Source organism: Callospermophilus lateralis, chromosome 14, assembly GCF_048772815.1.
Source record: "Callospermophilus lateralis isolate mCalLat2 chromosome 14, mCalLat2.hap1, whole genome shotgun sequence".
NCBI classification, from domain to species: domain Eukaryota; kingdom Metazoa; phylum Chordata; class Mammalia; order Rodentia; family Sciuridae; genus Callospermophilus; species Callospermophilus lateralis.
Genome location: NC_135318.1, coordinates 23,662,787 through 23,690,326, shown reverse-complemented (window position 1 = coordinate 23,690,326; position 27,540 = coordinate 23,662,787). Strand labels below are relative to the sequence as shown.

The 27,540-nt window shown below is 49.5% G+C and overlaps 1 protein-coding gene and 1 pseudogene across 1 annotated transcript in view; both read left to right on the top strand.

The window, feature by feature from the left end:
• The window catches only part of Galnt14 (polypeptide N-acetylgalactosaminyltransferase 14), a 203,568-nt gene that overhangs the window by 55,017 nt on the left and 121,011 nt on the right, over window positions 1-27,540 (top strand). The gene's annotated exons all lie outside the window — the stretch shown is intronic.
• On the top strand, window positions 7,848-10,528 carry LOC143380666 (ubiquitin-ribosomal protein eL40 fusion protein pseudogene; annotated as a pseudogene).

The following is a 27,540-nucleotide window of genomic DNA, read 5'->3' as shown; positions in this document are numbered from 1 at the left end:
TCAATGTCATTATTGGATGATGTCACTGTTTCTTTTTTACTTTAAATTTTATTTGACAAAGTAAGCTTTCTTTTGCTAATGGAAGTCTTGGACATATCAGACAAGATTGGCATCTTTGGATTTTGGTAACAGGAATGGAGATGGGGAAAGAAATGTTTAGAGAGGGGGACATATTTCCTGAGATGATCAAAAGGAAAAGAAGGACAGAGTTAAAGAGCGAGACAGGGAGCTGGGGTGGTGGCTCAGTGGTAGAGCGCTCGGCTAGCACGTGTGAGGCCCTGGGTTTGATCCTCAGCACCACATAAAAATAAATAAAATAAAGGCATTGTGTCCATTTACAACTTAAAAAAAAAGAGCGAGACAGATGGTAAAATAGAGACTACCTAATATGGCCCCAGCTGAACTGTGAAAGGTCAAAGATCAGAGCCAACTGGTGGGAAAAGGGATTGTGTGAGATTTCATGAACTTCTCAAGAACTAGTGCTGAAAAGAAACCATGGGAAGACCTATTAGCTTGCAATTAAATGAGGTTCTTTAATAACCCGATCATCCTTTGAATACTCAACTTTCATGACCTTGGGCATCTCACTTAGCCCAACTCTTTGTACCCAGGTTCCTCACCTGTAAAATGGGTCTAGTAATGCCAGTCGATTGTCCTTGTGAGTGTCAAGGGAGATGATGTTTGTAATATCTTGGCACATTTTCTGTGACATCCAATAAAAGCTGCGGTTATAAGACTCGTTAGTGTGCTAATACAAAAAACAGCAGTAACCATTAATCTTTCCTGAAAATTCTACAAATGCTGCTGTTGTCACAGGAATAGGGTAGCATTGTGTAAAAGCCAGCACTTGGTAGGAAGCTTGAAAGGAGCGTGTGTGACGATGGCTGGGACTGTGACTTTCTAGCTGCAGTGACCTGACCTCCCCGTCCATCCTGGCTAGTCTTAGTTTGCACCTGTGATCCCAGAGAGGGGCCTGTTTTTCATTCATAAAAGCATTCCTGTTTGGATGATAAATCGTGCCGTGTCCTACCTATGGCTCTTACTGTCTAAATCAGTAAGACAGTATTATTGCATTATTCAGTTTCCGATTTTCTCAGGTAGATGATGAGTTTCTTGAGACCACTAAATAATGTGTATGTAAATATGTGTGCACCGCCCCCCAGGTAGTGTTCCTTTTGCATTTTCACTCATGTTTCAGCTGTGCTCATCAAAGAGATGCTGGCGGCCTCTTTCTACACATTATCTTTCTAGGACTCTACCCCCTGTTTGCTGATCAGTGGGCCGCTCCCAAAAGGGGATCTCTTCAGGATGGGGCGGGGGCTAATAGGAGGAGTGGAGACAGCATTCACAGGAGCAGAGTGAGCTCGGAAGCGTGGCACTGTGGAAGAGGAGCATGGATTGGCATCCTTGTCTGTCACTTAGGAACCCTCTGCTTCTGGGCCAATCGGTGATCGTTGAATTCCATTTCTCACATACAGAGAATGCAGCTCATAAAAATAGACTTTGAAATCTTGTTAGAAGGATTGCATTGTGCTCCAGGAGTCCAGGAAGTGCCATCTCAGAACAGGACACTTTGTATGCTGATTGTTTTGAACCAGGGCATGGGAGGAACAGTAGACAGAAGCTCACTCTGCACTCCCCTTATCTGCTAGAAGATGGACCCTACAGAGAAACCAGTGGAGAAATGCGCCTCCCAGGGAATTGTGTCCACTTGGGCAGGGTAACAGTATCTCAGGAGAGGCCACTTGGATTGAGAGCATGCCCAGGTAGCTGTTGTCCCAGGCTCTCACCCTTTTTTCTGAGAGCTCATTTAACTTTTTCCACACCATTTACTCCCCCGCCTCCTCGGTTGCCTGTTTCTCCTTTCCTTCTCCCCGGAGGAGAAGTAGAGGCTTCTAGACCTCAATGGCTTTAACTGTTCACTTTTTCCTTCATGCGATCGCCCTGGGCACAGGATGCACTAGTATGCTTTTTCTCCTGTTAATCTGCCTACTGTTGGTTTATTTTGTACACTCGACTATCAAGCTCTCAAAGGATAGAGGGAATATTTTTCCACCCCTACAACATGATGCCTGGCTATAATGGGTGCTCAATAAGTGGTAGACTTATTGAGACTCTCTAAGAATTTGGGAAGCATCCCATCCCCGCCTCCCCCTACCCAATACTCTTCTCTGGCTCTTCCAGCTGTTCTTTGTGCACGGTGAATTCCAGGGCTGTTGTTGACCTGGATTTGCTGTGGGTAAGACAGATTCTGGCTGGGTGGGAGGATTGGTGAAGTGAGTGTCAGACTTGATACTAGGCTTGGAGAATTCTCTGCTAAACTAGATGTGGACTCAGCTCTTAGCAAGTCCCACAGCTGTGAGAATTGTTTATAAGGGGCTTCAGAAAAATCTCTCTCCCAAGTTCATGCATATGTCTGCAGAACCTGCCAGAATGCAGAGCCCAGTGTGGAGGAAGGGTCTTCTTAACTGTGTGCTTTGAACTTCCTGTCTGCCTTGAAATGAAATCATGCTATTCAAATGGAATATTTGTGATTAAATTATCAATTCAACAGTGAAAGGAAGAGGAGTGGCTTGCCAGTCCTGGTGGAGTACATCATCCTGAAAGCGTACAAGGAGCAGCAGCCCCTAATAGCTCTTGTAAACATGCTGTCACTCTCGGGGTTGGGCGCAGGCCAGCAGAAGCCTTCCTGACACGCTCCTCTCTGCTTCTCGGAAGCACTGTGATATCCAGCTGTGACTCACGTTCTGCATCAGTTAAGAAACACTTTTTAAACCCCTGGCCTCCGGACCCGGAGATTGTTTCTGATTGTTTCCAGATCAATCAACAAACCTTTTAGGAGAGGCTTCTAAGTGGGGAGAAGCTCAAAAGATGTGTGATACACATTTGCATGTGGAAGATACATGGGGACAGTCAAAGGAATCCCTGATGTGTGCCCAGCTCTTCATGTATCCGGTCACAGATGTTTTCTGCCCCTGGTCCTTGTTAGCTCCATTTTACAGATGAGGAAGCTAAGGTGTGGAGGTCAAGTGACTTCTCCAAGGTCATGCAGCTGAGAGTTGGATGGGGGCTGACTGCAGGCTGGGGTCTCTGGTTGGCACTGTCAGCTATGTTGGTTCTTTAGACCTGTGTTGTCTCCTGCAGTGACCTCCAGCCCTCCATTATCTAATTCCCCTGCACTTCAGGGTCATTGCTCATCCACATTGACCTCTTCCAGGTCCCCAGCTCCCAGACAGTTATTGGCAGTGTCAAATCCAGTTGATGATTATTATGCACAGAGAACTCTGGCCCAAATAGAATGCAGTGGATAAGTAGCCAACCAGGCCGTGGGCCGTGTGAGGTGTTAGAAAGTCTTGGTTAGCCACTACCATCGCTCACCTGGCTTGTCCTAGTGGTTTCACTAGCGGCCCTTCTGTCTTTTGCCCACAGAGACCAATGATGCTTTAAAACAGGAAGCAGGTCAAACCCTAGCTCACGACCCTCCCATGGTTATTTGTCACCTTAAAATAAAATGCAGCCCTCATCCAGGCCTCCAGGACCAAGCCTAGGCTGCTTCCCCTCCAACCTCATGTCTTTCTGGTCTTTTCTTCCCTCCCCCTGCACCAGCCCTGCCAGCCCTGGCTGGTCCTTGAACTCATAGCGTGTTGTGCCCCAGGATCTTTGCAGTTGTTCCACTTCCAGGGAGCTGTGTGTTTGATTCTCATTTCACTTTATGCAGAGGCACCTTCCCTTGCACGCACATGCTCTGTCCTTCCTCTCTGCCTTGATTTATTTTTCTTCATAGGGGAAGTAATTTATTTATGTCTCTCCTTTAGAAGGCAAGCTCCATGAGGCCAAAGTCATTGCTGATTTTCTTGGTCACGATGTGTCCCCCAGGACTAGAATGATACCTGCTTGCACTTGGCCTCCAGCACATTTTATATTTACTTAGATATCATGTTTATAACTCACATGTTTTGAGCCCATAAAATCTGCCAGGCTTGGGGCAAAGTTCTCATGTTATTTATACCTCGTAAAACCCCATGGAGTGAGTCCTGTAAATATTCCTATTTTGCAGAGAGGGACCCTGGGCCCTGGAGTGTGTGCACATCTTTCCCAAGAGCTCACAGCTGGTTAGCATGGGAACCAGGGCTGTTTTATTTCAGATCTGAAGTCTTCAAACACTGACCTTGAGTGACCACTTATTGACATCACTCAAACAGTTGGGGGTGGAGTTTTTCCCTGCAAAGATTGCCTGTCCCTGTAGTTTCTAGTATTTCCCATGAATTTTGGTATTTCCCTTACCTTTATCTTCTTCCAGGTACCCCAGGACTCAAGTGTTTAAAAGCAAAAACCAATTTATCTTTATGTTAGAGAACATAGGGCTATAAAGCACAGGTAGGCAATTAGCAAGCCCAGTGTGGGGCGGAGAAGCCATGTGTGGTGGTGGCAGGAGCACTGGCTGGGAGTCTGGTGGTCCAAGCTACCCCGTTGGGTGCATCTCAACGTGGGGTCCTAGCGGGCTGAGCTTCCCTCCCCATCACCCCATCTAGAGGGCTATGGGGAAGGGAGAGGTTACTGTGTTTCTTTCCATCAAGACGAAGGTTCTTGTTGGAGGGACATATATATGGGTCATATTTGTCTTGGGACCAAATATCCTCTGGGTCTCCTTTGGCTCCAGGAGTTCCAGTCTGTAAGACTGTGGGTCCAGTAGGGAGAAGTGAGAAAGGCAGAATTTTACAAGCAAACCAAAGCCAAGAGTTGTGAAATGATAAGGAAAGAAGGAGAGGATGAAGAGAGGAGAAGCCAGGAGGCCGGAGGAGATGAGGATGACACAGAGAGAAGACAGCAAGGACGGAGCAAACAGAAAGAAAGAGAACATGAAGGGAGTGAGGAGAATCATATCTGGGGTGTGTGTGTGTGTGTGTGTGTGTGTGTGTGTGTGTGTGTAAGTAAAATAACCAAGGTGGAGGAAGGCGCCTGGGAGGGAGGAAGAGGAAGAGCTTTGTTATTGTTTGAATCTGGAATATTCCCAAAGGCTCATGAGTTGAAGGCAGCAATTTCCAGAGGTGGGGCTTTGGGAAAGTGATTGGATCACAAGGGGTCTGACTTCATCAGTGGATTAATCCAGGCGATAGATTAATAATTTGAAGGACCACTGGGAGGTATGGAGACTGTAGGCAGGTGGGGCACGGTCGGTAGGTTGCTGGAGGTGTGTTCTGGGGGACCATATGTTGTCCTTGGCCCCTTTTTCCCTATCTTCCTCTGTGTCTCTCTCTGTCTCTGTCTGTCCATCTCTCTCTTTGCTTCCTGGCTGCCTTGAGCTGAGCAGCTTTTCTGCACCACCCTTCTGCCATGATGTTCTTCCTCCCCTCTCAGGCTCAGAGGAATGGAGCCAGTCGGCCATGGACTGAGTCTCTGAAACTGTGAACTAAAATAAACCTTTCCTCCTCTAAGTTGTTTTTCTCAGATGTTTTGGTCACAATAATGCAAAGCTGTCTCGCAGGAGCTCCCTCCAGGCCCAGTGCCACCTGCCGTTCCTTTGGCCCTGCGGCAGGAGTGATGACTGCTGGTGTGTCAGCCTAACACCCACCATGCTCTTCCTTGGCTCCAACTCCGCATATCCTTCTGTGTTCTTCCCTGCGCCTCTTATCTAGAGGCGCAGGAAAGAACTTTCTGGTCCTCCTCATTCTCTCTTCTTTCCCCCACATGTAGCCGATTCCACCATAGCCTCTTTGTCCCTGGGCACCGTCCTAACCAGTGGTGTTGGAGCCAGCCTCTCCAGGCCCAGGGAGGCCAGCATCTTGGCTGTGCGGCTGGAAGTGCCACAGTCCCTGCTCTTTTCATGCTCCTCTACTGTCTTGAAGTGCTTAGTGATTTTGGAACAAGTAGCCCCAGAGCTCAGAAACCCACTTCAGGGTCTGGAGGAACAAGGAGCTGTCAAGATTCAGAGGACGGTGGGAGAGAGGAAGGGAGGCTCAGATAAGGAGAGGTTGAGAAGCAGCTTGGAAACCTTGGCTGGCAGATTCCTGGGAGCAGGTGAGCCAGATAATCTGGTAAGGCAGGAGGGCAGGCCAGGGACACACAGTGTCAAAAGCTACAGAGCCTGGGCCACGTTGGATCTGGCTGCATGGTGCCCTTCTTCCTGGGGTGGGTTGGGGTGGGGAGGCAGCTGGACCCTCTGTAATCAAGGAAAAGATGTTATTTGACACCATTTTCTGAACAAGTTTCTCTATTTTCACCCTTGAGTTCAAATCCACATTGCTGTCCTCGAAGCCACTGGCTGTTCATTGTCCTCTGGGCTTTGTTCAAGAACTAGCTGGAAAAGTTCAAGTCTGGGGAGAACTGGGACTGATGATGGGCCCCTCTTTGGTCGACCCTGGTCTTTCTTTCATTTTTCCAAGTTCCAGGAAGCCCTGGTACCTTTCTGCTAGTAAGGACACATGGCCCTTCCTGCTCGTACAAGCACAGTGCTCATGCCTGAGTAGGGCCAGCCTCTCTGAGTCCTTTAAACATCGAATTACCCAAACTTCCAAATTTGCATTTTTGCAATTGTACAAAAGGTCTTGCATCCATGGACTCAATGATTGGGGCATTTGCCTATACACGGATATAACCTGAAAAAAAAAAAAATCCAGACTTCAGGTTGTAGGATTTCAAATTAAAATGAGAAGTGTGGTTCCCAGCGTCGCTCCTGTTTGTTTCGGTGGCACTGGCTCGTGGCTGTCAGCTGCCTCTTCTCTTGCACACTGATAAATTGCTGCAGAGCGTTTTCCAGGCTGGTAGGAAATGGATGAGTCACAGGGTTTTTGGAGTCTAGCTGCAAGCTTGTTTGAATTCAAGGTAAAATGGACACATGGAAGAAGATGCCTTTCCAGGCAGGGGCTCACCTAAGGCTCACGAGCATGTGTGTGATGGAAGACAGGCCACCTGGGCAAGGCCTGGACGGTATTGCTATTTCTAGTTTCCTTGTAGAGGATCCCCGGAGCCTACATGGCTCCCTTTGTAACAGTGAACTGATCTTGTGGGTTTGTTTCTGGGCTCCTTTTAGGAAGTCTGACCAGTGCCCTTACTGACTTTATAACAGACACCTGGGGAATGAGTGGGTGGTGGAGCAGCCTGGCTCGGCCCCTGGAAAAAGGCCTTGGCCTTGGGACTCCACTGTGTGTCCTGCCATAGGTTGGCAGGGTTTCCTGGGACTTCACTCGGGTGGTGACCGACAGTCTCATCTCTTGCCTCCTGGAGGTGCCTGGAGGATGCGTGGAGGGATTCAGGAGGGAGGGGCGGGTGGACGGAGGGAGGACTGTGGCCTTGCTGCTGGTGGATTAAGCTGTTCTCCTTTTCCTCCCCTGGGGTTGGGCCAGCCTTGGACATCTCTCCTCCCTGTCACCGTGCCTACTCCTCACTGGGCAGGACAGTCCATCACCCCATCGGGATGTGGGAGACAAACGACAGCAGGAACGTGGACTGAGCAGGATTAGATAAAACCAAGGAGCTATCACACACCACCGTGGACAGTCATTTAAAAAGAAATCCATCTCGCCGTTGCCCAGGGCCTTTCCAGAAGAAAGAGATGTTTCCCTGTTGCGAGTTTAGCTTCTTTTTTTTTTTCCCTGCTGGGTGTCAGTTTCCAGGAAGCTCAGGCCCTGCTGTGCTGGGAGATGTGACCCTGGGTGGCCTCAAGTGAGCTCCCCCTGGGTTGGGGGGGGGGGCTCTGGAGACAGTCTTGCTTGCGCTCAGATCCCAGTGTCAATGCTCACTGCCTTCCTGTCCCCCGGCCAGGTGTTGCTGCACAGGTGTGGCCATTTCCTCATTTGTAAAGGGGCGCAGTAAGAGCATTTGCTTCACAGGGCCACTGTGAAGAATAGATGCGGGGAACTCTTTCTCTTCTACGAGGCTCCCGAGCGGCCGACGCAGAGATACAGCAGATCTTTGTGAGGACCCTGGCGGGCAAGAGCATCACCCTCGAAGTTGAGCCCAGTGACACCTCCGAGAATGGCCAAGCCCATATGCAAGACAAGGAGGGCATCCCCCCTGACCAGCCGCGACTGATATTTGCAGGCAAACAGCTGGAGGTGGCTGAAATTCCTCAGATCACAACATCCAGAAAGTCCACTTGGTGCTTCACGTGCGAGGGGGCATCACTGAGCCTTTCCTGCGCCAGCTTGCCCGGAAGTACAACTGCGACAAGATCATCCATTGCAGGTGTCACGCATGCCTGCACCCCCATGCTGTCAGCTGCCGCAAGAAGTGTGGCCACACCAACCTCTGCCCCAGAAGAAGGTCAAGCAAAGCCCCTCTGCTAGCTCCTTTCCCCAAAAGGTGGCCTCCTGCCCAAGCCCCATGTATGGCCTTGGGACCTCGATAAAGTTTCCTTTACACTGACTGGAAAAAAATAAAAGACTAAATGAGGGGATATAACAAAGTGCTTAGTATGCAACTGGGATCCGATAAATGATGGCTGTAAGGACCAGAGGGCAGGTTTGGGCCACCTCACATGTCTCTGGACAATACACTCCAATATAAACACAGTCCTTGTCACCTTCTGTGATTGGCCTTATAAATAAATGAGAACATTTAATGCAGTTTCTGACACATTGACCTTCTCATTGTCCCATTCCAGAAAGGAAGGCAAAGACAAGGCATGGTCCTGATTTTTTTTAAAAATTGCTTTATTGACATAGAATTTACATACCATCAGATCTACCCATATAAAATGCACAGATCAGTGGTTTCCGTGTTTTCACAGGTCACACAACTCTCACCATAATCTAACTGTGGAACATCCTGGTCCAAATCCTGCACCATTAGCACTTGTGCCCCAGCCCCTTACCAGCACCTGGCAACCATTATCTACTTTCTGTCTCCGTAGTTTGCCTCTTTTAGAATCTAGACCTTTCGTATAAACGAAGTATGCGGCCTTTGGCTTCTCTCATTTCCCATGTTTTTGAGGCTCACCCATGTTGTAGCATGAGTCAGCACTTTACTCATTTTTACGGGGAAAGAATGGTCCATCGTAGGATTATTCTACTTATCGTTCACTGGTTGATGGGCAGTTGGGTTATTTCCAGGGTAAGGTGAATGATGCAGTCTCGTCAGGGACCCTGTGGTTGCGCTCGCCTACGTGTTCAGGAGCATCACTCCTGTCCTCTGTCTGGTTTGGATACTTTGGAGGTTGGGGCCTGGGAGGTAGAACGGTTTGTCTCTTGTATGTAGACTTTGTCTTTCCTCAGAAGCTTTCCTGGCTGGCCCCAGGATCCTGATTAGTTTCTACTTTTGGACTTGGAGTCTCTTTCTGGGCAGGGCATGGGGGACAGGATGAGGACCCATCTGGAAGCTGGGAATGGAAGTGCCTGAGCTTTGGTTTGGGCACATCTACACCCACAGGAAGAAAGCAGATTTCAGAATTTCAGAAAGCAGATTCACATCTGTATAGCCTTTCTGGCTTCTTCTCTCCCGGTCTCAGATCATGGGAGCAGCAACGCTGTGTATGCCCACACTTCCTGATTTGCCTCTGCCACTGAGCGACACTGGGCCTGTCACTGAGTCCTCCAAGCCTTAGTCCTTGTCTGAAAAATGAGGCGAGACAAGCCCATTTCATGAATTTGAATGAGAATTTTTAAGTGAGCCTGTGGTAGTGAAAGCAGAGCTCTGTGTCCAGGGAAAGGAGTTTACCCAAGTAGACTCAGGCTCCTTAGTCCCTTCGCCACAGAGATAGGGGCTCCTGTCTTTGAAGCCGGGTAAACTCAGGTGTGAAGTGCAGCCGCGGTGACAGAGACACTGGAGCAGAACTGGGGATCCCACCATTTCACCGAAGAACGAGCCATCTACATGTGGATCCTTCTTGAGTCTGGGGTCTGTCTGTCCCCACCCTGCTCCAAGGAGGATACTTAAGGAGACATTTACATCTGTAAATTCCTGGGAACTCTACCGCAAGTCCATCCCATGTCCCCCGCACCTCCAGACCCATGGTGATGTTCCGGCCTCTTGGGGCCTCCCTGGGGCATGAGGACTCTCACCCTCTTTGACCCCATGTAGACTTGGGCCTCCTTCCTGGACTCCCTGTGAGGCTGGGAGGCAGGTGGTTCCCACCGCACAGAATGAGAGGTTTGAAGGGCGTCTCCTATGTCCTGCTCACCCTGTCCTCTCCCATGTGACACACCAAACACCAAGGCCAGGAGGATAAGGAGCCAGGCCAGGCAGAGGTGACAGCAGATAACATAGCCATCCGGGGATGAAGGTGCCAGGACTGTGGAGCAAAGAGAAAGCTCCTGGGCGGAGACGGAGGCCACCATAGGTCCACTGTGTCGCGGTCATTGCCGAGATGAAAGAGAGCTGGGGTCCATGCACCCGGGGCTGTGCGTGGGGGATGTGGGCCTGACTCAACCTGGGAACTGAGTTTTCCATGCCCTGGGCAGCTTACCACTCTGACCAGATTTCTCTTTTGTGTTCCTGGAGGGCAGCTCAGGCCAGGAGGCTGGTGGCCGGTGACAAGGGGGTGGCTGGCCTCCGGAGTGCCCGCCTGGCCGGCACCTCGGCATGCCGGTAGCCCAGCCCACAGACTGCTCTGCATGTGGCTTTCCACAGAAACCAATATTTGCAGCGGTTTTATCTTTCCGCTGGGGTCCGGGATGATGATGTTGGGGCTGAGATGTACTTCACGTCCGGCTCCTGTCGGCACTGCTGGGAGGAGCCCTCCTAACAGGCTTCCCGCACGGCCCCCTCCCTGCTTGCTCAGCCTGACTGGCATAAATAAGCCCCTTGTTTCTCTTTCACAAGCAATCTGAGACCCTTGAAGGTGGCTGGAGGCTCCCCGACTCCCGCCTTGCACCCCCTTGCAGCCACAGGGAGTCCTCAGGCAGAGCCAGTGAGGAATGGCCACTGTCAAAGCCCAGCCTCGTGCCTCTGGCTGCTGACAGGCTCCTGGGCTCATTACAGCTACGGAGGGTGCTATGAATTCTTCCTCGCCTCCCTCAGCAGTGGTGCTCTGGCTCCTGCAGGGGCCTGAAATCCGCTCAGCAGAGATGCTGGCTGGGACAAAGCATCCCACAGTTTGCCCACGCAGGATGGAAACTTCCTGTGGCAAAAAGGGGAAATGGGTCATGGGAAGGGGAGTCCTTTCATGTGTGTATCCTGCTCTCACCTGGGCATCCATGGCTGTTGTCTCCTTCCTCCCACAAATCCACCCTGTGAGTGACATCAGATGAGTGATTCAGAAAAGTTGAGCCACTTGCTTTAGGTCACACAGCCAGGGAAAGGATGGGTCAGGATTTGAATACAAAGTTGTAGTCCTGTGCTAGTCACCACGTCTGTGGCCTTCCCACAGGGTGAGGTTTTGGCTGCTCGGTGGGGTTAAGTTACAAAGCACAGAGATGGCAGAGCTCAAACCCAAACCTGGCTGCCTCCTGCTTCCTGCCTGGCTCTCCACTCTCCCTGGACAGCCAGGGAGGCTTTGTTGGATGCCCAGGGTTTGCTGGACACTCAGTGGGGGTTATTGCCATCTTTTTCAGGTCATAAAGCTTCACAGTGAAATTTGAATGTGACTCCTTCCACCCTGCTTCAGTTCACACGTAATTTTTTCAGTACGATATGGTGAGTGGTACCCATAAATCTGAGACCCCAAGGGAACACTGTCAAGTGGCAGGGTGGGCAGGCATGCAGCAGCCTCTGCTTACCTTGGGTCCCTTCTCCTGGCCTCCCAATGGTCCTCACTTGCCCTCCCCCGGCCCTGCATCTTGCCTGCTGCTTCTTGCTGGCCACTGAGCTGAGCGTTTGACCCATTGCATCTGATTTGCCTTAATTCCCACCACTCTTCTGAAAATCTTCATCCCATTTTTTTCCAATGCAGAACACGGAGCTCAGCCAGTGTGGACGACTCACCTAAGTCCACACTGTGATGAAATCCTGGGGAGGGATTTAGATTGGGCTCAGTGATGCTTTTCTGTCATCTCAGCTTCGTGAGGCAGGAGAGAGGAAGGGGGAGGCCAGGGGAAAGTGTAAAACATCAGATGTTGGCTCTGACCTCCAGGCCCTGGGGAGCCAAAGCATCACATGTAGTTAGAATAATAAAATACAAGTGTTAACAGTAATGGGCCCAGATAGACACGTCCACCGTGAATTCTCTGGGAGTCCGGAGCTGGGAGGTCTTCTGAGCCGACCTAAGAGAAGAGCTCCTTTGGGGTTCAGCTTCCACCCTTCCTCCTTCCCCTCACCTTCCTCTTCCCCAAAGAGGTTCATCCAGCCTGAGAGCCTGAGCGCTTAATCTGCTGGCTGCGAAGGGGGAGAGGAGACAGATCACCGTGAACCACTCAGGTTTTTCACTACCCCCTCCCTCCTCACCCTTGTTTATTCTGGAGATCGATACAGACAAAAGAAAAGTTATTCCCGGGAGAGGACCTGGCTATGCAGTTTTTAAAAATGCACTTAGTCCTTCTTCCCCCATCCTCCTTCCCTTCCCTCATCATATTTATTTAGAGCAGAGCCATTTCTGAGAAGTGACAGGGATGCTGATGTTGGATGGTGAGCCCTGGGGGCTCGAGTCCATCTGGCTAGGGCCCCCGTGAGCAGGCGTAGTCTTGTCTGGCCAGATCCAACAGGTTGATCTCCAATTCTGCCAGGGTACTTTGCATAGATTTTGACATGTACACATCCGGTCTTGGCTCTTGCATGAGTTTATTGACAGACCTGAGAGGTTGAGAATGCACATTAATTTTTGAATGTATTCCCAGCGGAATCCTTTGCGTTTCATTTAGTTCCTAGATATTACTCAATTAAAAATAGAACTCCTCTGGTTTGGGGGGAATAGGGTTGGGGACACATGCTACGCTTCAGTTTTCTTCCTGCACCATGGAACAAGCAGGGTCTCTGAAGGAGACCTGGAGAGTATCACAGTGGTTGACCCTGGTGGTGGTTGGTAGATCTGATTCTTTAGGAATTGGCCCTCTTATTCTCCTCTCTCTTTTGTGCCTGTGACTGGAGTCTCTAGGGAGCTGGTGAGAGCTGTGTGGGCAGAGATGTTATTTTACTCTTGATTTGTGACCTCACACGCAGTAGGAATGGAACAGCTGAACCAGTTGTGTTTCAGTCTCTGTTCCCACCAACACCACATCTTTGTAGGAAAAGGAAAAGTTGATAGGAAAGAGCCACCACCCACCTGTCTGGATATGACACCTATTCCAAGTTTTAGTGGAGCCACTAATGAACCTATTCTCCTCTCTTGCCCTTTAAAATAGGGTCTCTCTGTCTTCCAGGGACGAGATGAGAATGTCCCTCATTTTGGAAGTGCCCTCCTATGGAGTTGTCTTCTCGAGTCTTTTCCATCTGGGAAAAAGTATACTTCAGTTTCCATTGGCAAGACTTCAAATCATTCCCCCCAGAATCTATTGAGAACATTTTGTTTTAGGCACAGTACTAAATGCTGGAGTGTGAATAAATGTAAACTATGTTTGTATTTCTGAGGACGGTGCAGTGTAGGTGGTCACAGTAGGCACCTGGGGTCAGGTGACAGGAAAATGGCAGGTATGGAATAGACCGTAATAACTTTGTTCTGAAAGAGGCATGAAACTGGGCTTCAAGGCTAAGGAATAAATGATAGAACATTCTGGGCAGGAGGAATAACATGAGCCAACACTTGCAGGTATTTTTATAGTAGTCTGGGAAACTTGGAGTACTGGGTTTGTTGGGGAAAGTAGCTGGAGGTGAAGCTGGTCAGAGAGTTTGGTTGGGAAGCACGTGTGAGGATGGAATTTATTTCCAGAATGAGAAATTTATGGTCATTACCCAGTGTTAGGACAATCATCCTCATAGCATTTTAGAGGATGGATATTGGAATGAGGAGAAAGGGGTCTCAGTTGTCCTTGGGAATAATAATAGAAGCCCAGACTGAGATGGGATGGTTTCATTCTACACTGGAGGGAGGAAGAGGGTGGGTGTGAGAGTTATTCAGAAGTAGATGGAGTTAGTAAACCCATGGATGGGCATGATAATGAAGGAATTATGGAAAAGTCGGAAACAGTGGTGCATGCCTGTAATCTCAAAGACTCAGGAGGCTGAGGCAGGAGGATGGCAAGTTCAAAGCCAGCCTCAGTAACTTAGCAAGGCCCTAAACAACTTAGTGGGACTCTGTCTCAAAATAAAACATAAAAAGGGCTGGGAATGTGGGGTTGTGGCTCAGGTACCAAAATACAAACAGATAATAAAAACTAAGGAAGAGCCACATTTCTGGTTTGAGAAACTATGTCAGAGGGGAACTTGTTGTTCAAATTGGGGCTGGGTGGAGCAGGAGCACATTCCACATGGGAGGTGAAGGCAAGGTTGAACACCTTGAGAGGGAGTGGCTCACCTGTCATTCAGATGGGATGTCTGGTGGGGACTTGAGCTTGGGACACAGACCTGGTCCGTGGGTGATCACAGGCTGCCTGGGTGCGGATAAGCAATCAGGGACAGCTTGACTATGGAAGAGAAATACGAAGATTAGAAAGGGAAGGGAAAGGCAGAGCAGAAGGAATGCAGACAGAAGAGCCAGATGAGACCTGCCTTCTCTTAAAAGCCACCTGGAAGGAGGTCTGCAGTTCTCCAAGCAGCCCTAATTGGTCCCGCGGCAATAGGATCCGCCACCCTGCCATGCCCTAGAGAAGGGGGGACTGGATGGAAGGCAGGCAACACGCAGGGCCACCAAACAGAGCCCAGTGGTTCTGCAGAATCAATTGTCTCCAGGGCCAGCATCGACTTCCCTTGGAGAGAGGTGACCTGCTGGGCCCCAAGCACCAGAACTAATCGAGAGAGTTGTTTAGCTTAAACATGTTGCCCCAGCTGTGCCGTGGCTGGGCCCCGGGTGTCACGTTGGCAGCCACTAGCCCATTAAAGGTACAGCTATACTGGTGAGGCACGGCTCTGAGGAGCTGCTATTAACAGCATTTAATAGCAGGACTGTAGTTAATGGTTAGCAAATGTTTTATGAACAGGTTCTTCGTGCTCTGTGAAGGCTGATTCAATTTATTTGGAATGGATTTGCTTTCCCCTATTAAGCTCAGGAGTGTATAATCAGTTCCTTCCCTCTACTGAAGGGCTTTCTCTGGTGGGAGCAGGACTGTGTCACCCTGGTCCTCTTTAAGTGAAATGGCGCCTGTTCTGAAGGATTTTTTGGTGGCGGGCTTGTGTGTGTGTGCTGGGGGTTGAAGTGGATTGTTGGAAAAGTGGAGACCAGAGTGAATTGTTTCTGGTGGGCAGAGAAAGCCTGGAAAAGCTGGGTGGTTCTGAGAGATTCTGCCTGACCTGGGACCACTTGATTCAGGTACAGCTGGTGCCACCCTGGTCTCCTTTCTCCCTGGGCAAGCAAGTCAGCCTTTCTGCCTCTGGTCTCCTCACCTGTGAAGTGCAGCTAATAACATCTGTCCTCCTCTCAGAGGCATTGTAGAAGTTAATGACCATGGAGCATTTAAAAGGCTGGGAGGGGAGGGACTCGGGATGGTGTCGATCTCAAGCATCAAAGAGAATAGGAATTTCCCATCACGAGGGTAGGAGAAATATAATCTGCCATTGTCTTTGTCTATGTTCAAGCTGATATAACAACATACCATCAACTTGGCTTAAGGTCGAGTTGTTTGGGGGAATACCTACTTTCTGGCTTATGCATGCTATCTTCTTGCAGTGTCCTAACAGGGTGGAAAGGGGTCTCTCTGGATCCTCCTTCAGAAGAGCATTCATCCTACTTATGAGGGCTCCATCCCCATGACCTAATCATTACCAAGGACCCCTTCTTAATACCTTCACCTTGGGGAGTAGGATTTTTTTCATATGAGTATGTCTCTTCTGGGCCCCAAACATTCAGACTGTAGCAGGCATTATCAATGAATCACATGTTAAATTGAATTTCTGATAGTAGTTATTCAGGACGGGTAGCATTTGAGGATAGGTATATGAAGTGTTAGATCATTTCTATTTAGAGTAGACATAAGCTGTGGTTTCTGTTTTTCATTCAAGGAGAACTTAGATTGTTTTCTGTTTTGTTTTCTTTTGTGTGTGTGTGTTTTTTTTTCCCTTCATTAATGCCAGATGAGTGAGGAGACACAGCTACCAAGCTAGTTACTCTCAGCCATGTAGCCAATGTTAAGAAAACGTTTCCCCAGAGAAAGAAAGAGGCTGATATTTTCAACTCACCCACTTGTACTTAAGCATAAGGTGTTTCTTTTTGTCTGTATTTTTGACTGAAATTAATTTTCACTCAGCTACACAATTGAACACAAACACTCAATGACGGGTAGGCAGAGGACTGTGTCTCTGATGACATTTCTGATTCTCAGTGGAAGGACTTCCTTCTAGCTCCCAGACTACTGGCGGTCAAGGGTTTTGTTGACCCATTTGTTTCTGTCCCCTTAGGTCTTCTGTTAGCGAAGAGTTTAAGACATGGCCCAGAAAACTCAAGGGCTAGGACCAGTCCAGGAGTTTGGTAGCTGTGGGCAAGACTCTGGTCAAGTCTTGTAATATCTGACCGCTCTGTCATCTAGAACAATAAGTGGTGTCGTGAGGTCTAGTTCATAATGCTGTGGGGGTCAAATGGGGCATATTCTATATGAAAACGGTGCATGTGTCAGATGGCAGGGCGCACTGCCAAAGTGGGAAAGGAGGCTGACGGAGAGAGAACCTAGAGGGTACCCTATATATAGCCCCTCAGCTCCCTGGGCCCTCCCTCCCCTTTCTCCCATGGAGAGTGGTCTGTGGGCTGCTGAGCACTTCCATAGGCCAAAGGCCTGTGAGTTCTTTGTACCAGCAGAAGACCACCCCTAGACTGAGTCTGGTCAAGGGGTCTAGCAGATCAGTTCACCAGGACCATCAGCAGGGTGACCTGTCCTCAGAGCCATGATCAGTGACAGTCACCAGGAGTTCCTGGGTCCAGGCAGCCTTCTGGCCCCTGCCCCATCTGGTCCTCACAGCTCCTGTGAGGTGGGTGCTGCAGTTCCCCTTCCACAGATGGGAAGCTGAGGCTCAGGAGAGACCCTCACTCCATGAAGGTTGTCTCAGCGAGGGTCGTGTCAGTGGGAGTGAGGCAGCGCCTCAGGGACCAGCCATGGCAGGAAGCATTTACTGCACAGGGCTGGCAGGACGAGCAGGGCAGGGAGCCGGGGCCATCTTGGACCCCAACAGGAGATGGAACCGCCAAGAAGAGTCAGGGAATAAATCCCCAGCCTTGCTCTCCTTGGGTCTCCTGTCAGTGCCTTCAACTGACTCTACCCAACCCTAAACCACGGTTAGGATTAGGGAGCCCAAGAATGGGTTTGTGGGGGTCGGTCTCCAGGCCCTAGGGCTGGATAGGAAAGCCCAGATATGTCTGGACTGGGGGAGGTACAAATGGGTGACAGGATACAAGCCCAGGTTCCTGATGTCGAAGTCAGGCCTCAGCACGCCTCCCTGGCTGAATTGGCGCTTCCCGTCCTCAGGTAGAATGTAGTTTTATTGTGGTGATATAAGACTCAAGGGACATGAAAAATAAAGTGCCTAATGATTGTCCTTCTGGTGACCATGGAAGGGTCTCTGCCTTGGTCCTGGAGCTAGGCCCAGTGCCTCCGTGGTGAAGCTGGTGGCCAAGCTTGGCCTGACTTCACCTTCACACACTGCGGCTGTTGCAAGGGTTTGGAAAGTTTTCTGTAGCTGTTGTATTGCTTTTTTTTCATCTTGTCACCTGAAATTGCAGCAATTATTAGATCTTGTACGCTAATGAAGAAACGTTATGAATTGCTATATCACAAGTTTAAAAAATATTTTGAAACACTCTACTTCAGTATCATTTGTTTTCTTTGTAGGAATTTTATATTTATTTGTATTTTATTTTATGCACTGATGAGCATCTTTCTGAGAAGGGGTGCCCAGGCTTCTGGGTGGCACACACACAAGAAAGGCACAGAACCTCTGGGCTGGATGACCTTATACCTTCCATAGGCATGCTGACCTGTAATCACAGGCACCGGATTATGGTGGTGATGCCTATGTGTCTGGGTCATAGGGCCTGGCCAGTGGCTCTGGGCCCTGATGTCCCCTGACCCAAGCTCCAGGATATCCTAGGGATGATTTAGTCTCTTTCTGCCTCTGGATTCACTGACCTAAACACTGATCCTTTCTCATAATCATGCTTCTGAGATAACTGTCCCAGGAAAGAGAGCAGAACAGATAAGCTTCAATCTACCAAATGGACATGGACAAAACAGAAGACTGCCACCTTCAATTTGCTGTTTCCTCAGTGTGTGAGCCACCTATCACCTGCCTCCCTCAGCATCACTTGGGAAGCTTACTAAGGTGCAGATTCCCAGCACCCCACCCTCAGATCTGCTGTATCAGAATTTTGGGAGCAGGGCCTGGGAATCTGTGTGCTAGGAGCTTCTTGGGTGATTTGGGGCACACTGATACTCAAGAGCCAGAATCTCTGCTGAAGATCGCCTATACCCCCGGGGCTTTCAATTTGACCTGAAGTTCAAATTTTTAATTGGATTTTCAGTAGCGCATCCAATTTCTAAACTAAAGCTGCACTCCGGTTAGATTGAAAGGAGGCCAGCGAGGAGAGTCACCACATCCAGCCCATCCAAGTCTCCTCACGCTGTCCAGCACGAATAGAGATCTTGGTGTCAGGCTGAGCCGTAGCTCTGGTTGGCCTCTTTGGCTGGGCCACATTTCACAACAAAAAATAAAGCCACCAGTGTGAGAAGGATCTTTCCCCTGTGGCCCTGGAAGCCAGGACAAGCAACAGCCTCTGTTCAGTCCCCTTCAAGTGGCCATTCCCGTGATCTAATCCAGGGGCTGGCCAGCAGGGAGCCTGTCCCCTTTACGGAGAGCCTGCTCAAAACCCTTGTCGTCCCAGGAGGTTCCTCTGGTGTCCCAGTGCCCTGCTTCGATTGGTGGCCCAGATGCTCCGTGGTAGAGGGCACACCAGGGCTCAGAAATCAGATAGCGGCATAACGGGCAGCTGGAGTCTTTGCTGACCTGGGCTGCTCTGTTTGGACCTTGAAGTTTTGCATTCCAAAGGCCAGTCATTTGATCAAGTGAAATGGCAAGGCTGGGCTTTTATAGGACACCTTTAATTCAGGCCTTTAAAGTGCTATCCAAAGGTCAGAGCCTCCAAAGGGAGAAGTGCTTTGTGTCACTTACGTTTTTAAAAATGTTAGAATAAATGAGAAGCAGCGTGCCGGCGCCTCTCTGATGGGTTTACGCTTTCCAAATTTTCATTAGCCCTTCTGAAGAGTGCCAGTGTTGGAGAGAGGAGCCATTTGATAGCAGCGAGCCTGAAGATACGAGCTGTCTGTGCTGCGAATAATAATTTCAGCTTTCATTGAAATTACTCCTTTTCCAGAGCATGATTTATTTTTTTATGAGCAACGTTTTCACAACCAAATCTCATCCTTTGTTCAGGTGGTTGGTGGACTGGACCCTGCTGTGGTTTCTGCCGTGGCTCCGCAGGGCCTAGAGCTTCAGCCTGGCCACCCAGCCTGTCCTCCACTGGGAGGACCTTATCTACTTTATGTTGTACTCCAGGGTCTCCTCCCGTCCTCAAAGATGTTCTCCACTAAACAAATGGTTCTGATGTCATGATGCTTTTGTTTTTCCACTTTCATAACCAAAATCTGTTTACTAATTATTTTCTGATTCGCATGGGAACCAGTAATACCGGGTTGATATCATTCCAATCCCAGGCAAAGAAATGTGACATTTTATTGCTCCTATGGGGCTTTATCCAGAGTAGGCAAACAAGTAAAGCCTGTTAGGCTCTGGAATATATTGAACGTAGCTCTCAGTGCCCTGATGTGACATTCAAAGGCCCCTGGGGGTGGGGAACCGTGGGTTCTCTCTGTTCCTTCGTTTGTGCAGCAAGGCTGGGCAGCCAAGGCCCCGTGTTGGGTGCCGACGGTGGAGCGTTGAAGGAGACAGACAAGAATCAGCTCTAAGTGGAGGACCCACGAACAAACAAGAAAAGGCCAGGCGCTGCTAAATGCCATCATAACGATAAGACACCCTGATGGCATGGGGAGTGACAGGGCTGCTTTAGATCAGGCCACTGAGGAGAGCTTCTCAGAGGAGGGGACATTTAAGATGAGACAGGAACGGTAAGGAGGAGCCAGCCACTTCAAGGTGATCCTTGGTCACACTGACGGAACGGTCAGGATAAGTCCATACGCATGTTAATGTGACTTCAGGCTCATCTCAAACCACATTTTTAAAAAATCAGTCCAGCCGTTAAGCAGACAGTTCGCCCCAGGTGATCGGAACATTTGTCACACTTCCTTGATGCAGCCAGTTTGCTTGTCCATCTGCTTAGGTAATGGGTGACCTCCTTGTAGGCAGGGTCTGATGCGGTGCCTGGCATACCCTGGGCCTTGCTGAGCCGTGCCTGGCATACATGAGGCATGTAGTAAGTTTGGTGGCTGGAGGGGTGACAGCTGGGCTCATTTTCACTTCCCTTTGGGCTTTGGGGTTCTTAGCAAAAAAATAAAATGGCTGGTCTCAAAGGTGGGTATGAAGCGGTAAAAGAAGTCAAGAGGGAACTTATCGGCCTTGATTAGATTTGTTAGCCTCTTGCCTGCCGTGGCCTACAGAAACACTGATATAAATAGAAGGGTTTAGTCTTAGTAAAATATTAATGCCCTCGTATATCTCTCGTTAGAAAGCACAGATGCCAAGGTAGCTGAGAGGCCAGTCCAGGCAGAAGCCTGACCGTTTTGGGACTTAGGCTTCTGAGAAGCAGCAACCTCTTGAGGCAAGGCTGTGATGGAAGCAGGATATTGCTTCTTAGTCGGGATAGGACAGCCCTGGGATTCAAGCCACCGATGGAACAGCTCCAGCAAATTTTGGGGATTCTTGGGGTGGTGTGGTCCTTGGCCAAGATCTGAGCCACAGCTTATCTGAGTTGGTGACGGACAGAGCAGAGCCAGTGGGGAAGACGGGAGTTCAGGAGAATTGCACTCACTTGGTGGAGAGCTCCCCACCGCTGCAGGGGCCAGGGAGCAGGTTTTCGTCTACAGTAAGTGCAGGGTCTGAGGTCATAGCTGTCTTCAATGTCTTCAATGTCATCCACCAGAGAGGATGGTGGTACCCAGAGGAAGTGGCCAGCTGCCCTGGCTGTTGTCAGGGTCTTTCACCTTTTTTGCTGGGGCAGAGTCGCTGGTCATAAGGTCAGGGAAGGGACCGAGAGTGTCAGGTAGGTGTCCTCTGGCGGAGCCCAGCAGAGGCATGCAGGTATAAGAAGTGGAACGCAAGATGGGGGGCCAAGCGGGGGGCCAGTTGGGAGCACTAGGGCTTGCCTTGGTGTGGGTCTGGTGCTGGGTCATAGCGGCCCCTCTGCTCAGCTTAGGGTTGGGTGTGGGTGAGTGAGTGATTCCCAGCTGTGAGGAACGAGGCCGCGTTGTACCGAGGTTGGTGACAAGCAGGGTCTGGTGTGGTCACTGCCACAGCACTCTACCCCTTGAATCAGGAATGCAGATGAGACACAGGATCATTGAATTGTTTGAATTTTAGAGAAACAGTCAAACAAAGGTTTTCTTAGGAAATGCCCCAAATGTTACCTGAGATATTTAGTAGTTGATCTGAAATTCAAGTTTAATTGAGTGTCCTGTAGTTTTTTTTTAAATTTTTTCTTTTATTTATTATTATTATATATGACAGCGGAATGCAATTCAATTCATAGTACACAAATGGAGCACAATTTAAAGTAGAGTCACCCCATTCGTGTTTTCGTATATGCACTTGGGGTAATGATGTCGCCTCATTCCACCGCCTTTCCTACCCCCATCTCCCCACTTCCCCTTCTTTCCCTATCTAAAGTTTGTCTTTTCCTCCCACGCTGCCTGCCCCATCCCTGTTATGAATCAGCATCCTTATATCAGAGAAGACATTTGGCATTTGGTTTTTTGGGATTGGCTGGCTTCGCTTTTACTTGTGAAATCTGTGACCCTAACTTAAAGGTAAATGACACAGGCTATTAAGAGGCCCCTGATTTCGAAAGCATCTGCCTCCTGGCCTCCCCCTGAAGTCGAGGTTGCTTAAGGCTGGAGTTTCTCTTGCACTTGCCTGAGCACATGTCCCTCCCAGGTCAGCAGTGACAGTGGGCAGGAGCTGCAGTGGCAGGGCTGATGCAGAGCGGGGACATCTGGCCGAGTGGAGGGTTACCCTGACCTCTGCCAGGAGCCGCTGCTGCTCTTTGCTACCCCTCCTGGAGGAGGTGTCAGGGGGCAGGGGGCATCAGCCCCTGGACAGCTCCCTGCTTCCCACACTATTGCTGGACCTCTGAGGTGTCCTCTGGCAACCTGATTTCTGGGATGTCATCGTCCCACCTGGAAAGGTCTCTAATGTCCCCTTTGAGGAAAGTCCTCTGCTTTGCAGAGTGGGGAAGCAAGGCTCCGGGGAACACAGGGACAAGTGACTCGGGGCCATGTTGGGTGCTGAGGCTGCAACTCAGATCACCAGCCTCTGGCTCAGCGTCCAGCCCACGGCCGGGGCAGCTTTGTGGATGCTACTTTTTTTCTTTGCCAGGGGGACCGTGGACAGAGGACACCCAGAAGGACTAGCCTGTTCCCTTGAGGCACTTCTGTTGCGTGCCGCTGGCTGACAGCGCTCAGCCAAGGTATCTTCTTGGCGGTGGCACATTTGTTCTCATCTCCGAGGAACCTGTCATCCTGGAGCACACGTGTCTGGGGATGGGAGTGGGAAGTTGAGTGATGTGTTGTTATTTTTAAGTTGAAAATGAGAGATAGTGAAGGGAATGTCCACTAAGCTGTTTCTGAAATCTTTGTCACTTACTGTCACTTTTGAGCGCAGGGGAAGACATCCTCTTAAGACAATCAATACGAAGTCTTTATTTCAGTGACTGAGTGATGAAGAGGTGGCTTCTCTCGTGGAAGGTATCTCTAAACCCTCGGAGGCAGCGTCACGGAACAGCAAGTGGTGACAGGCCCTGGGACCTCTGCGTGGGATTTTCTCTGAACCCCTGCTTCCCTTGCGTTATTCAGGGTTTTTCAGAGAAGCAGGACTAGTATGAGGGAGGGAGGGAGAGAGGGGGTGTGTGTGTGTGTGTGTGTGTGTGTGTGTGTGTGTGTGTGCTGGTTTATTTTAGGACGTGGTCTAATCTGTTGTGGGGGTTGGCAAGTCTGAAATGCACAGGCCAGGCCAGCAGGCTGCCAATTTAGGTCAGAGTTGGTGCAGCAGGTTTTTTTGTTTGTTTGTTTATTGGTTCTTTTTAAGTATACCTGACAGTAGAATCATTTTGTTATAATTATACAATTCGGAATGTATCTTACTCTAGTTTGGACCCATTCTTGTGGCTGTACATGTTGGTAGGATTCACTGTGATTTTTTTCATATATGTACACACACACACACACACACACACACACACACAGAGGCAAGTTAAGACTGATTCATTCCACTGTCTTTCCTATTCCCATCCTTCCTCCCTTCCCTTCATTTCCTTTGTCTAATCTCATTCCCTTTGTCTAATCTACTACTTCTATTCTTCCCCTCCCCCGCCACTTGCTTATTGTGGGTTAACTTCCACATATCAGAGAAAACATTTGACCTTTGACTTTGGGGGTCTGGATTATTTCACTTAGCATGATAGGCTCCAGATCCATTCATATACTGGCAAATGTCATAAAGTCATTCTTCTTAAGGGCTAAGTAATACTCCATTGTGTATATAACTACATTTTTTTCATCTTTTCATCTGTTGAAGGGAACCTAGGTTGGTTCCAAAGGTTAGCTGTTGAGAATTGAGCTGCTATAAATATTAATGTGGCTGTGTCACTGTAGCGTGCTGATTTTAAGTCCTTTGCATATAAACCTAGGAGTGGGATAACTGGGTCAAATGGTGGTTCTATTCCAAGTTTTTTTTCTAGAATGGTTGCATCAATTTTCAGTCCTACCAGCAATGTATGAGTGTACCTTTTCCCTACCATCCTCGCCAGCATTTGTTGTTACTTGTATTCTTGATAATTAGTGCAGCAGTTTTGAGGCAGGCTGGAAACTCAGGCAGGGTTTCTGCATTGCAGTTGTGAGGCAGAATTCCTTTGTGGGGAAACCCGGATCTTTGCTCTTAAGACCTTCAACTGATTAGATGGGACGCACCCCCATAATGAAGGGTAATCTGCTTGACTCCAGGCCTGATGGTTATAAATGCGAATTGCACCTTAAAAATACCTTCACAGCAACATCAGGACTGGTGATTCACCAGACCACTGGGCACTGCAGCCAGTTGGTCCACAAATGCACTGTCATGCCTACCCTTTGCACCATCTGTGACCACAGTGCCCAATCCTCTCTGAAAGTCGGGAAACCATGCTGTTGCCTTGGATATAAAAACCCAGGAAGAGCCTCACCACCTGTGTTCAGAGACAGGATTTGGCAGGGCTGAAGCAGGCCCCAGTGGACTTCTTATCAAGAAGGTGGTCTCATTAAGATGATGCAGCACCCCCCGCCCCAGTCCCTGGACTTACATCTCCATGGCAATGACTGTTTCTCTCCATCTCTCCTTACTCATTTCCTCTTTAGTTACAATCTGTGGTTTGCAGGGTCCCTCTTGGGTAAGGCTGAGGCAGGGAAAGTCCCTGTGGGTGTTAGGCTGTCCCCAGGCTCCACCAGCCATCATGGGTAATCTCTCACCTCCAAGAAGGCTGTACATTGACTGTTGTAAAAAATAAAATTTAAGCTTAGAATAATTTTAAATTTACAGAAACGTAGCTAAGATAATACAGCAAGTTCCCCATCTCCTCCACCGGTTTCCCTGAGAGTTACCATACGTGATTGTGGACTGTCTCAAGCGGAAAACCAGCGTGGGTACATGACTGTCCACTCCAGTCCAGACCTCATTTGGATTTTACTGGTTTCCCGCTGATGTCCTGTTCCTGTTCCAGGACCCAGGACAGGACCCCATGGTGCATATGGTGCTCCTTAGCTTTCCAGGCCTCCCTTGTCTGTGCCACTGGTTCCCCGCTCTGCCCTCCCAGTTCTCCCTCTGCCCTCCCCTGGTGGAAGGGTCACTGCCTGGAAGTTCCTGGTGAGGCCCGTTGATCTTCGTTCAGGGCCTGACCAGGGCTGTTTTCCCCCTAGCATGCTGGGGAGAAGGCAGCCCTCTCGGCTGCTTGGTGAATATTTTACAGCATCTAATGGAATCAAGTTGTTTACTCTGCAGGAAATAGAAAGGCATTAGTTAAGGAAAGTAACAAGCGGGCTGGTTGCTGACGCCTCAGGTTTAGTGAGAGGCCTGGGAGCGTGAATGATTGCCACTCGGGAGCGGTGACGCTGGCCTACATTTAGGACATCCCAGAAGTGATTTGCTTCTGCTTTGCTTAGGACAGGGCTCTGGCCACTGAAGCCCTAGAAGTTGGATGTGGGCACCAGGCTCGCTCAGCCTCAAATCAGTGGGACCTTGGTTCTGTCCCTGCTTAGCTCTGTTCCCCCAGGGTCTCTGTGCAAACCTCATTCCTCAAGATTTCTACTCTTGGCCTCTTCCTCTTCAGCCTCTTTTTCCTCTGGGGTATCCACCATGAGGCTGTGGACCCCATCCTGAGCTTTCTTCCAAGGGGAGCCCCATGAGCTGTACGCATCAACACAGCCCCTCACTCCTTAGGACCACTGCTTTCTTGTCAGTAATGGGAATCGTGGTGCTGAGCACTTGGCTCAGAGACAGTGAGATGGGACTTCCCTGTGCAGATGAAGTGGGAGCGAACAGGTCTCTGTGGCTGTTGGTGGCATCTGTTTCCTGCTCCTCTGCCTTGCGTCTCCCACCCCTTGGTCCCATACTCTTCCATACTTTGCCCCCTGAGAGTTTCATTTTGCAGGAAGAGGGAAATGAAAATGTTTATTATTTAAACCAAGGCATATAAAGGCTGTCATAAATGGTTCTTACATCGTTTGCAAGCTGTGTGTTGTAGTAAAATTTAATGCAAAGTCAGAAGGGAATCTGTAAAGGGGATCTGAGCAGAATCCCCAATGAAGGGGAACTAGGTGTATGGGCCCGTGGGTTTGGAGCTAGGTCTCTCCTTCCAGCCCTGGTTGTGTCCCTGACATTTTGAAAAGGGTGCTGTCCATTTTGGTCCCTCCTTCCCTGCCCTGGAGTTTCCTCTCCCTTTCTTGGCCTGAGCTCCTCCCCTTTCTGCACCCTCTCCCCTCAGTGAGCTATAGGGTTCCCCACAAGCCAGGGCCAGAGAAGGAGCTGCCAGTGTGCTTCCACAGTGCCCCAGCCCAGCGTCCATGCATCTGGCTATGGCCTGGTACCTGGGAGCCAGGCAGCTGAGTCAGCTTGGCTCTGGCTTGGAGCTTGAGAAACCCTTGATTGAACTTTGGGGGATTGCTGAAGAGCCTTAGATCCTCTTTCTGAGTGGTCTTGAAAAATAATCACTCTCACTTTAAGCATTTAATAAGTGCAGGTGAGCACGTGATACCTGAGAAGGAGCTGAAGACATAGACCCTGCCCCTGAGAAGTGGGGGATCCCAAACTGAAGATGCTGAGATGGACAGACGGACCACTGCACTGAGTAGAGCAGACAGGGATTGAAGAGAAAGCAGTGGATAAATGTGTCACCCTATAAGAGAATCAGCTGGGTGAAATGTCCACTATGGTAATGTGAGGGATTTGCAAGGATAGAGAGGGAGACTGCTCACGGCCTGTGCTTTCTCCCCTCTCATTCTGAGGGAAGGCTGGCTGGAGCTGGGAGGGAAGGAGAGGAAGGAAGGAAGGTGGACCTGTGGCCCGGGGGGAGCATTTGGCCAGTGCAGGGCTCCTGGTTGGAAGGGGCCGGTCAGGGCAGCTGGCTCAGCTCTGAATCCTGATAAGTAATGGGGGAGTCGAGTTCAGCCCCGACTTCTCTGGGGTCTGGGGTGGGGAATTGATTTACACAGAATGAAAGAGTCCTCCGTAGAGCTCTGGACAGATTATGTGGGCAAGGGGGAGAGGATGAGGTCACACTTTCATGGTAGTCCATCTGAGGAGCAATGACAGTATCCATGGAAGGATGGAGATGTGGATAGAAAGGCGGATGAAGTGGGGGTTCCAGTGGGAAGGCTGTGCCAGGGCATGCATCTCTCTAGAACTCTCTTTATTTTTGCTTCTGAGAATCTTTTCATTCATCGTTTGAGCTTCCAGGAAGAGGTCTCTCCAGCCTTAGCTGCTGGGCTAGGTCTTGCAGTCCAGCCACGATGAGGGTTCTATCTTCCTTTTCTTATTCTTTCTTACCAGGGTCCTCAGGAAAAGTGCCTGGTAAAAAGGCACATTTGGGCATTTGTACATCCCCTAGCCAAAAACATGGACCCAGGAGGGTTCCAAGTCTATAGTTTCATATGAAAATATGAAAAAGATCAATATAGGGTTCCTACCCTCCACCCCTTCTCCTAGAGTGGACAACACGTACACCCAAGGGTCCACCATGGAGTGATGAAGTTATCTCAGCCCTGGGATCTAGGCAGATGATCTTATGACCTTCATGTCTGGGCTGTTTCTCCCAGAGGGCTGGGAACTGGCTCTCATAGGCTCAGCAGCTTTGGATTAAGATGTTCTAAATCTACCTATTGTGGACCCTAAGCTGGATTCCCA